This window comes from Vicia villosa, unplaced genomic scaffold (genome assembly GCF_029867415.1).
Source record: "Vicia villosa cultivar HV-30 ecotype Madison, WI unplaced genomic scaffold, Vvil1.0 ctg.001555F_1_1, whole genome shotgun sequence".
NCBI lineage: Eukaryota > Viridiplantae > Streptophyta > Magnoliopsida > Fabales > Fabaceae > Vicia > Vicia villosa.
This window is the reverse complement of record NW_026705663.1, coordinates 46465-58994: the sequence shown is the minus strand read 5'-3', so window position 1 is coordinate 58994 and position 12530 is coordinate 46465. Positions and strand designations below refer to the sequence as shown.

General features: G+C 35.9%; 1 non-coding gene across 1 annotated transcript; it reads left to right on the top strand.

The window, feature by feature from the left end:
• Positions 1 to 424: 424 nt before the first annotated feature.
• TRNAF-GAA (transfer RNA phenylalanine (anticodon GAA)) lies at positions 425 to 497 on the top strand. The gene has a single exon. It is a non-coding gene; the product is annotated as a tRNA-Phe (tRNA).
• The last annotated feature ends 12033 nt before the right edge of the window (positions 498 to 12530 follow it).

Genomic DNA, 12530 nt, shown 5'->3' with positions numbered 1-12530 from the left:
AAATCTCAATTAGTTCAAGTCTAATGAATATTAAAATGTTGTGGAGCATTTTTACCACACCCTTAACATAAATAACCAATATTTATAACATGATTAACAAAAACACTATTTGAATGACTGAAAGATAGATGTGTGTCTTTGAACACTTAAAATTTAAAGTTAATGGTATTTAAATTAATTTTTCATCGTGTTCAGTTCATAGGTATTTGTTTAAGAAACCTTATTTTGTTTAAGACTCGTCAACAAAACCAACGTTAACCACATATGGAAATTGTGATAAACATCTAATTTCAGTCAAAATGTTGTAACCAAATAACAATATTCTTCTTTTTTTAACTTATTTCATATCATCTGATTGTAGAAATTAAAGAATTAATGTAACATTCACATGAAGTCATTGCTAAGCAACAAGAAAGAACAACTAGCGGGGATAGCTCAGTTGGGAGAGCGTCAGACTGAAGATCTGAAGGTCACGTGTTCGATCCACGTTCACCGCATTGTTAAAAACGTATTTACTTACTTTTTAAATTAAGATGTATTTAGTTTTTTGTAAACTAAAAGATGCAATTTATATTGAATTGGATGAAACAATTACTATATATTTTTATATTGTTATATATAATACCTAAATGGGCCTACCAATTCTTCTCCTTTATCGATTTTTTTAAAAGTTTTATCATTTTTGTTGATTAGATTTTATTCTTCTTTCTTATCATGCATTCAGATGAATATTTGAAGTTTTTTATATAATTGTCTTTAAACATGATATTTATCATGGTTTTTTAAACAAAAGCATTTAGGCACAAAATTTCACACACTATTTCTTTACGATAAATGATGTTTATTTAAGATATTGGCGTCTCCAAATAAATACTTTTTTATTCACACATATCATTATTTTAACATTGGAGAAAATATTATTGGAACCTAGGTATTTTTCCCCAACTTTAAACTTCGTTGGTTGTAAAAGATTGATTTATAACTACAAATATATGATTACTATGCAATTAAAGTATAAGTCTTAATCATACTTCTTTATAAGACATGCAATTTCGACGAAGTATCTGTTTTGAGTCAAAAGCCATACAAATTTTCTAATGCAGATGTCAAGAGCTAGGAATCCCACAAAAAAACCTATTTTTATGGGTAAGTAGAAGGAAGTGTACTAAGCTCTTTCATCTTTGAATAATCGTCATATTGAATAATAAGGAGTTAGTAAATTTTAGAAAGGAAGATGAATGTAGGTCTGGTGGCCTTGCTTTATTATGGGATAACTACTTTACAACATATGTAAAATGGTTATCTCTAAATTACGTTATCATGTGTGTTTCTTGTGAGTTGAATAATAGTGGTGCTACCAAGGAGGGGATGAGAGAATTAGGGATCGGTGGCCATGCTTGGAGTGGAGATAAAACAAACTTGTTAGATGATTTATTCTCTATCCCATAGTAACAATAATCTATAACGGATGGTCTTCAAAAAGCTGAATTCGGAATTCGTTTCTTTGAAAAAATAAAATGGGTAACTCACTCAATCCTTCTACTAATGACTTATTTCATAGCATCTTACAAAACAACTAATCTTAAAGATCCGAGCTTTATTTGGATACCTCTAAGCATGGAAAATTGATAGTAGAGTTTGTGGAATACAAAATTGATATTAGTCAAAATTTTGTGTTCAATGAATGGTTTAAAAGAATCAAAACTTAAAACTTTATCACCTCCTAGGGGGGAAAATCACCATATTCCTATCTTATATGATATTCTCACAAACTTTGTTTGGAGGACCTGTAACATAAAGCCTGAGGGATTTTAGTAGATATGTTTTAAAGATGCGAATGACTCTTAAATTATGACGGAAGTTTCAAATTCTATTCCCATTTTGTAGATGTTTTGATTGGATGCATTTTATGGTAAAACATTCATGTGTATTCTGCTGTATTGACTAAGGTCATGACATGTGGTGTGTAGTGTTAAAGGTTATGCAGGTTCTGGTTGTGTAAGCTAATACATGTTGTGTTAGTTAGATGTCATACCCGATGTCATGACATCAGTGTTTGACAGCAGTAGCTGTTATGTTTTATGTTTTGTTTCTATTATATTTCCTTATTTATCTCAGTATTTATTTTAGGAAACAAAAGATTATGCTGATTGTACATCAGTAATAGAACAAATCATGGGTTGTCCTTTTGGCACCCTGATATGTGAGAAGCAGAGAATTGAAGTGATGAATACTATTTGGTGTGATTTGTACAGAACAGGTACAACAACAAGATGTTCTATGGAATGTCACGACATGCTCTGTGACATCAGTATTTGACATCAGTTACTGTTATATTTAGCTGTCACGCGCCTGCTGAGCTAGAATATAAAGATTCAGTAAGTACTCAAAAGATGCAGAATATTCTTTGGAATATTATGCAATCCTATGTGGCATAGGTTTAGAGATCAAGAGAATCAAGATTAGAATATTGGAGAATTATGCAGTTTCCAATTATGAAGATAAATTAGGAAACTTATGATTGAAGACCTTGTTTTTAGCAGAAAGTTTTCTGTGATTTGTAACAGCAAACAATGCTGTGATTGTAAGCCCAAGTCCAGTTGGGAATAGGTTATAAATAGGAAACTTTGTAACCTAGTTTATGAAGCTAGCCGACGTTTAGAAAGATGTAACCATTAGGGTTAGCCGTGTAGGTGAACCTCCCGGTTTGTGGGAAGGTCACTGATTTGTGCCTCGAAGCCTGTAGGTAAGAGGTTTGTTTTATTCACTCAGAAGTTGTGAAGCAATGAGTGGAGTTATGTTCTTGGAGGAAGCTTTGAAGCAACTCTAAGTTATGTTTATTTGTGTATTTAGAATATTGGTAATATGGCCGTCGATGCAGTGGCTGAGTTGTTGACTGCTAGACATCATTGTTGTGATTGGGAGTGGAATGGAGATATTCCATATCTAGGGAGAACCTAGGTAGAGGGGTCATTGGGTAGTGATTAAGTGAGGAGTTGTAAACTGGAAGTTTAGCTCTGAATTAATACTGCTAATAGTCGACTTCATCCCTGGCTTGGTATGCCCCCAGAGTAGGTTGGTTAGACCGAACTGGGTGAACACTTCTGTGTGTTCGTTACTGTTTGTATGTTGTTCTTTATTTTCTGCACTGGTTTATTAATCTGGTATAAGATGTCGTAACATCCAATATGACATCAGGGAATACTTTCAAAGCTTGTTCTTTTACAGAACCACCTCAGATCAAAATCTGGTTGTGATAACTGAGTTATCATTATGCATAAATGGTTCCAGTATTATTATGATAGTTTAGCATACAGGTGTTGAACCAAAATTAAAGATCATCCTATCCTACCATTGCTGCGTTTATAACAGACCAGATGTCACGACATCGTATATGACATCTGGGTTCTGTCATACCAGAATTTCAATTGGTATCAGAGCTGGCATCCTATTCTGTTTCAAGATGAGATCGAGGGATGATACTTTCTGGTGCAATGGTAAAGGAGAAGAAGAGCACTTGATTGAGATGTAAAGTCGAGCCGGTTTGATCTATGTGCTAAAGAAGTGATCAGGAGACGACTGGCTTTTACTGGAGGTTGTATGACATGGAAGTTTCAGCAGATTTAAAGAAAACACATGGTTTTATTTTTCATCTCAAAAGAAGATTTTTCAACAAATCAGGTATTGAAGACCAATTTGTCCAGGATACGTATTCTTTTTTTTAAAGGAAGAAGGTAAAGTTATAAGTGTTAATATCAAATTCTTCATACGGGAGTGAGGATCTTGATAAATTATCTCTTAAACTTATTTGTGGTGACCTAATTAAGAGAATCTTCTTGATTATGGCGTCCAATATGATCCTGATATATCTGAAGATGAACCTTCTTGTGAAAATTTTCTCTAAACAGAGGAATCCTCATCAAGAGAGAAGCTGAAGGTGCAATATCACCGTTAATGTCATAACATCGTAAGACACCTCAACTCTTTATTATATATGATCAGTCAAGACCTGTCAGGTTGAAGATGCTATGAAGTATCACTGGAGCTGTGGTCTATGAAGCTGGGGCTGATGAAAGATAAGGGTATTAATCTTTTTTTGGTCTCTAAAATGATTAAACTTATTTCTCATGATCTCTGAGTTCTTCAAGAAGGATTAAAAGGAGATCCGTGTGTAATGAAAGAAGCCGACGTAGCTGAAAAATCTGCTGAACAAGGAGGGTTCATATGATTGGTTGAATGGTCCCTTAAAGTTGGAGGATGGACCATTCATGACAGGGTAAGAATGAAACCTACATGTTGTTGTATGCCAAGGGAGCAACTATGTTAGTAGGTTATTGTTGTTTGGATATTGATTTACTTTCAAACCCAACCTAGTGCACCTGGATTGATATGTTAGTAGGTTATTGTGTTAGGCCTGAGGTTTGTTGAGGATAAATTTTAGTTGTTTTCCGCTGCACGGTATTTTTGTTAACCATGGTTTATATAAGTATAGTCCCCTCAACTGGGGTATGAAGTATGTATAGGTATAACTCATGGATTTAGTTGCCTCTAGTAGGGATGTTGTATGATGAGACTTTTATGTACAATGCATGGATAAGCGGTGTGGAATTTCCATGATTGTTAGTTTGAGGGGGAGATTTGGTTAACCTCCCCATGTCTGGTTCAGCCTTGTGTTTAGTTGGCTGTTGAACGGTGTCACATGGATCTGGCTGTTGCGTGACACATTTGTAAAGAAAGATTCATCTATCTCTTTCCCAAGGGTGAATCTAATTGGGAAAGGATTTAAGATCAATTGCTATTTGTGCCAAGTACAAGTATTTAATTGATTATCCTTGGAGTTCAAGATAACTGATGTTCTTAAAGATGTTGGAACATCTCTTCTTCAAGACCCTGTACAGGAAGGATAGTGCATTTGTTTTAAGATCTATCTCTTTGGTGGCAACATAAACATATGATCTCTGAAAAACATTTCCTGGCAAGAAACATGTTCAGCTTTGGAGTTCACAAGAAGAAGAAGACATCATAATCTTGATGGTGGTTACTTGGATCAGTTTATTTCTGATCTATGTATGGAAGTGCATTGGCTAATGTACACTGTGAAGCCAAGAACAAGTGGCAGTATTCTTGACATCATGGAAACAGCTTTGCTCAAGGAAGTGGCATCCTTGGTACAGCTAGAGGATTAGTCTCTAACTAGTCCTTCTGATGACTCATGCATCAGAGTGTCTGATGTCGTTGGAAAAGAAGCAGGGATTCATCAAAGTGTGGGCTTGGATGACATAACTGCATAACTGCGGGATGGAGGTTGCTTACTCAAACTTGGTTTCACAACCAGGTCTATGAGAGCATTGAACTCTGGTTCTGTAAAGGGAGGAAGTTCTTTCAAGTGGCAGAAGAAGGAACTGAATTCAACAGCTAGATGTTAAAGCACAATGCTTTGACATTTGGTTCAACATCAGAATCTTAGTTGATGAAGTGACACATCAACTTATGATAAGAAGATCTACAGAGTTGAAGATTGGATACTTCAAAAAGATCGCTCTCATTGCAATTCTTTGGAATTGCTGGGTAGAGAAGATGTTACATGTTCCTGTCTTGGAAAATCTAAGTTTTTTTTATAACATGTAGCTTGAAGTTCAAGTTTCACTTGAAGGGTCAGAATATCCTTGAGAGAAGTCTGATAAACATGGAGAAGTTAAAAAGTGGCATTTGACATTTTCATATGAGGATTCATGAAGGAGGTAATCAAACAGTGGCATTTGGTTCATCTCAGAAGTGGATTCGAAAAATCAAGATAATCAACATATGGCAGCTGATTACTCTTGAGGATAGTCTTAGACAAATTACTTTTGGGCAAAAGAGTAATAAGTTGAAGACAAAAAGGAGGTGTTTTCTATTCACCTCTTGGAGCTTGTGGTAGAAGTTCTGAGCTATCTATGAAAGAGTGTATCTTGTAATGTAGATCTCCCAATGTGAGTGACTGATTGTATTCTAATCAAGCTGGTGGCGAAGTGGTATCTGAAGATTATCAGATGGTGTTTTTTTGTGTCGTGTAGGATGTCCTAACAAATGTTAAGACATTATGAGAAGTGGTCATGTCATGCAGAGTAACTTTTAAAGGGGAGATGTACGTTGCTTTGGCAACATTTATGGCCAAACAGGGGGAGAAGAGATTGTTGTCAACCCAGATCATATTACAAGTTGTTTCTGTTCATGTTTTGATGTGCTTTAGCAATTCTGCATAACTGGTAGTTTGCTAGTTGTTTTTCTGTTGCTGTGGTGACAAGATGTTTTAGCCAAAAATTTGCCAAAGGGGGGGATTGTAGATGTTTTGATTGGCTGCATTTTATGGTAAAACATTCATGTGTATTCTGCTGTATTGACTAAGGTCATGACATGTGGTGTGTAGTGTTAAAGGTTATGCAGGTTCTGGTTGTGTAAGCTAATACATGTTGTGTTAGTTGGATGTCATACCCGACGTCATGACATCAGTGTTTGACAGCAGTAGCTGTTATGTTTTATGTTTTGTTTCTATTATGTTTCCTTATTTATCTCAGTATTTATTTTAGGAAACAAAAGATTATGCTGATTGTACATCAGTAATAGAACAAATCATGGGTTGTCCTTTTGGCGCCCTGATATGTGAGAAGCAGAGAATTGAAGTGAAGAATACTATTTGGTGTGATTTGTACAGAACAGGTACAACAACAAGATGTTCTATGGAATGTCACGACATGCTCTGAGACATCAGTATTTGACATCAATTACTGTTATATTTAGCTGTCACGCGCCTGCTGAGCTAGAACATAAAGATTCAGTAAGTACTCAAAAGATGCAGAATATTCTTTGGAATATTATGCAATCCTATGTGGCATAGGTTTAGAGATAAAGAGAATCAAGATTAGAATATTGGAGAATTATGCAGTTTCCAATTATGAAGATAAATTAGGAAACTTATGATTGAAGACCTTGTTTTTAGCAGAAAGTTTTCTGTGATTTGTAACAGCAAATAATGCTGTGATTGTAAGCCCAAGTCCAGTTGGGAATAGGTTATAAATAGGAAACTTTGTAACCTAGTTTATGAAGCTAGCCGGTGTTTAGAAAGATGTAACCATTAGGGTTAGCCGTGTAGGTGAACCTCCCGGTTTGTGGGAAGGTCACTGATTTGTGCCTCGAAGCCTGTAGGTAAGAGGTTTGTTTTATTCACTCAGAAGTTGTGAAGCAATGAGTGGAGTTGTGTTCTTGGAGGAAGCTTTGAAGCAACTCTAAGTTATGTTTATTTGTGTATTTAGAATATTGGTAATATGGCCGTCGATGCAGTGGCTGAGTTGTTGACTGCTAGACATCATTGTTGTGATTGGGAGTGGAATGGAGATATTCCATATCTAGGGAGAACCTAGGTAGAGGGGTCATTGGGTAGTGATTAAGTGAGGAGTTGTAAACTGGAAGTTTAGCTCTGAATTAATACTGCTAATAGTGGACTTCATCCCTGGCTTGGTATGCCCCCAGAGTAGGTTGGTTAGACCGAACTGGGTGAACAATTCTGTGTGTTCGTTACTGTTTGTATGTTGTTCTTTATTTTCTGCACTGGTTTATTAATCTGGTATAAGATGTCGTAACATCCAATATGACATCAGGGAATACTTCCAAAGCTTGTTCTTTTACATAACCACCTCAGATCAAAATCTGGTTGTGATAACTGAGTTATCATTATGCATAAATGGTTCCAGTATTATTATGATAGTTTAGCATACAGGTGTTGAACCAAAATTAAAGATCATCCTATCCTACCATTGTTGCGTTTATAACAGACCAGATGTCACGGCATCGTATATGACATCTGGGTTCTGTCATACCAGAATTTCACATTTTAAACAATCACAAGGAAGTAATGTTATGTATGGATACGTTAAACAATACGGGCTCTAAGACTTTTGGGAACATTCTTAGACGTGTCAATTATTTCTTTTGGACTATTTGCCAAGTATTTCATGTGATGCATGCCAAAAGATGGACTTATCCATTTTAAATAAGAGATATTTGTACAAATCACCTTATTATTTTTTTAGAAAACTATATATAATTTTTTCATTATAAAATTAGTCAAGGATTAAATTAGATTGTTGGATTTTTTGCGAGACTCGTCCAATAACTCGTAATCAACGTTTTAATGAAGTTGCTTGAACTATAGAACATTTCTCTACTAAATAACTTCTTATTATTTTATATTATTTCGATCAAATTCAACGTGATAGGCTTCATGCTGCTGCAAAGTGAAGGAAAGAAAAACACTTAGAAAGGGGGGGTTTGAATAAGTGTAGTCTAAAAACTTGAACGATAAAAATAAATTGCACAGTTATTTTTATCCTGGTTCGTTGTTAACTAAACTACTCCAGTCCACCCCCGCGGAGTGATTTACCTCACCTGAGGATTTAATCCACTAATCGCAACAGATTACAATGGTTTTCCACTTAGTCCACGACTAAGTCTTCTAGAGTATCCTGATCACAACCTGATCACTCCAGGAACAAATGCTTAGACACAAGCTAAGACTTTCTTAGAGTATCCTGACCACCACGTGATCACTCTAATTACAACTGCTTAGACACAAGCTAAAACTTCCTAGAGTATCCTGATCAACACTTGATCACTCTAGTTACTTACAAATTAATGTAATCAATTCTAAGAGTATTACAATTGCTTCTGAAAAGCTATAATCACAACCGTGATATTTCTCTTAACGTTTAAGCTTAATCTCACTAATATATTACAACAGCAATGTAGTGAGCTTTGATGAAGATGAAGTTTCTGAGCTTTGATTTTGATCAGCGTTTCAGCAAGTTAATTGTTAGCAAATCGTCAATCTTGCTTCTCATCAGAACTTCATATTTATAGGCGTTTGAGAAGATGACCGTTGAGCGCATTTAATGCTTTGCGTGTTCCGTACAGCTTTGCATTTAATGTTTCACGCTTTTGTCAACTACCTCGAGCCTTGTTCACGCTGTGTCTACTGACGTTGCCTTTAATAGCTTCCAACGTTCCTTTTGTCAGTCAGCGTAGCCTGCCACCTGTACTTTCTTTTGATCTGATGTTTGTGAATATAATATTTGAATATCATCAGAGTAAAACAGCTTGGTGCAAAGCATCTTCTTGTCTTCTGACCTTGAAGTGCTTCTGAGCGTGATACCATGAGAACTTCAGTGCTTCTGCTTCTGATCTCAAGTTCTTCTGATGCTTCCATAGACCCATGTTTTGATTCTGCCTTGTGTCATACCCCAATTTTTGACCTAAGATACCACCTCATATCACTTGCATATGCATCATTTGCATCTCTAACAAATTGCATAGCTTGTGTTTGCTACTTTTGCTCAGCAGGGTTTAATAAAGAAATCACTCATCAGTACAAGCAACAATCAACTAGGGTTTTGTTCTCCCTTCATCTCAAATGAATCATCTTCATCAATAATCAACATTTGGTCCTCAAAGATTCATTTCAAAACAAAGGAGAAAATACCCATTCGAGTTCATTCCTCATGGGTACAAAGTCTTGTTTGACTGTCTCTTTCCAATTCATTCTTGGTTAGAACCTTGTCTTCACCAAAGATCCAAATTCCGATTCCACCAAACAGAGTCGTGAGAAAAACGAACCATAAACGATAGCCTCATCATCTGAGCAGTTTATGTTTCTTTCAAAAGATTTTTCCTCTCGAGGAGATCAATCATGAAGACCATTTGACGATCAGGGCCTTATTACTGTTCACAAGGTTGAATATCCAGTAATTTCCCTAGCAAAGTCTCCGAGATCATTTTATCACTCGGCTGATAATTGATCAAGTCTTCAAAACCACTATCACAAGGCTGGTAGTCGGTAACCTTTTGTTCTGGTTATATTATTAAACATGTCTATCACAAGGCTGATAGTCGGTAATATTAACCGAACTTTTGAAACTCTTTTTACCTTGTCAAGTCTGTCACCATGCTGATAGTCGGTAATGCAGTTTCATACCTTCACCTTCGCATTATTAAACAAGTCTATCCCCATGCAGATAGTCGGTAATGTCGATAGGAAAGCTTTTCTTACAAAGCTATCATTCCCCAGTGAAGCATACACTTGCTTTCCCGAAAAGATAAAACGGATTCTCTTCCTAAAACGGATTGAGACATCCTTCCCGATCTCTTTTCCCCAGCGGAGTCAGTTCTTGATATTCCCTCGGTAAAGATATCCTTGCATCATTCGCAATTTTGGTATCTTAGGTCCAAAATTCGCGTCTTCTGATATTTAAGTCTCTTCCACCCTATCAAAATAAAGATTTTCAATCTTCATGTCTCAGGTTGAAGAAACTTAAATAGGGGCATCTGTCATACCCCAATTTTTGACCTAAGATACCACCTCATATCACTTGCATATGCATCATTTGCATCTCTAACAAATTGCATAGCTTGTGTTTGCTACTTGTGCTCAGCAGGGTTTAATAAAGAAATCACTCATCAGTACAAGCAACAATCAACTAGGGTTTTGTTCTCCCTTCATCTCAAATGAATCATCTTCATCAATAATCAACATTTGGTCCTCAAAGATTCATTTCAACAAGCTCAATAGCTTTGAATCGACTGAATTAGGGTTTTGACTGAAGACAGCACACTCCTGACTTTTGCTCAGAATTTGACCTAATGGCTTGGGACATGATATCAAGACCTCAAGTGCATCATTTTGACCTAATCCATTGGCTCATAACATCTCCTACACAAAGATTGATCAGACAAATCCTCAGATCAGGGTTTTGAACTATCAGGGACTGAAATCAGGGATCACATTTGGGAAACCCTAAAAATCCCCAGGGAGTCAATCAAAGGTTTCAATCATCTTCAAATAATCCCTATGACAACATCCAATGGAAATTACATCTCAATTCAAGATCCACAGTCATCAATTTCATCTGGTCGACAATTAGGGTTTTTGACCTAATTCATTGAATAACTGAACTTTTTAATCAGGACATGGTGTCACAACTCAAACCATGGCTCAATATCCTCTAATGCTTCAATATGATCCATTCATACCATTCATTTGGTGAGGGTAGCCTGTTTCATTTGAAATCTCCAGAAACGCGATTCGTCTGAAAAAGTCAACTGTACAAGATTGCCATTGACTTTTAGGGAATTTTGGTCAACCATGACTTTTGAAGTTTTAAATCATCAATATATGATATGAGAAGTCATTTGATCAAGAAAAATCAAGAAAATCAATCAAGAATCAAAAAGTCAAAAGTTTGACTTTCATACTTAGAAAATTTTTCTAAGTGTTTTTCATGGTTTTTTCCAAACTTTGAAAGGGAATAACTCAAAATTTCACCTACAAACTGAAAAAAACTTCCAACATGAAAGTTGTAGATTTTGATCCAATAAACAACTTTGACACATATAATTTTTTTTCCATAAGATCAACCATTTAAGAGATATGAAGCTTCAAAGTTGGTATCTTTTGAAAATTTCACTTAAAACTTCATTTTCTTCAAAGTTCATGGATCTTTTTCACCCATTTCCTTAAAGGTCTTGAAGAAACTTTCAACTAGGGTTTTGAAGTGTGTAATATGAGCTTTCCAAAATGTCCAAGAGCATGAAAAAATATGGAGTGTAGCCATGGTTTTGAATTTTGCCATTAGTGAACTTTTCATTTGAAATTTCAAGTCATTTTGCCAAAGTTATGAACCAAATTGCCAAATGATCCAAATAATGATGCATAGATGCAATGATTGAAGATATTTTCTGATTTGAAGATCAGAATGGAAGAGATAAGAAGCTTGGCAAAATAACCATGGTTAAGTCACTTTTAACCATTTGCATTTAATGTGAAAGATTCCATTTTATCTCTTAAGCCAAATCATCACTTCTTGATCAACTTGCAAGAGCTTTGCATTCAGAATCCTTGCCCTATAAATAGAGGTTCAAATCACTCTTCAAATCACACCAAAACCTCATAATCATAGGTTTTCTCTCTTCTTTCTTGATTTGCAAGTTTCATAAGTTTCAAAGAGGAAGAATTGCAATTTCCATCTCTTGCAATTTCTGAGCAAAGTGAGGGTTCCAACATCTCATAAACATCAAATGTGATGTGTTTGAACCATCCATACACCCCAAAAACACCAAGAACTCAGAATCACTACCTCTTTTCTCAAATATGCATAACTTAAGCCTTATCATGCCAATTTTCATTCAAGCTCAACTCTGTCCAATCTAACCATCCAAACACCATCCATGTACCATATATGAACTATTCCAATCATCATCCCTGACCTGTAACTCCAAAATCACCAAGCTTGATCCTCACTTGAGCCCTACTGCAGATCGAGCATCACCAACTGGTCCAGAGGTTTTCAGTTCATTCCAATCATCCAAACATGTTCCATAAGGTCCACTGAAGCTGTCCAGATCAAGAAACAACATCTGGAACCTCTCATTTGCAGAATTCGATTCTCAGTTTGGCCATCTTTGAAGGTAAGCCTCATGAACTCCAAACTCATACATACATG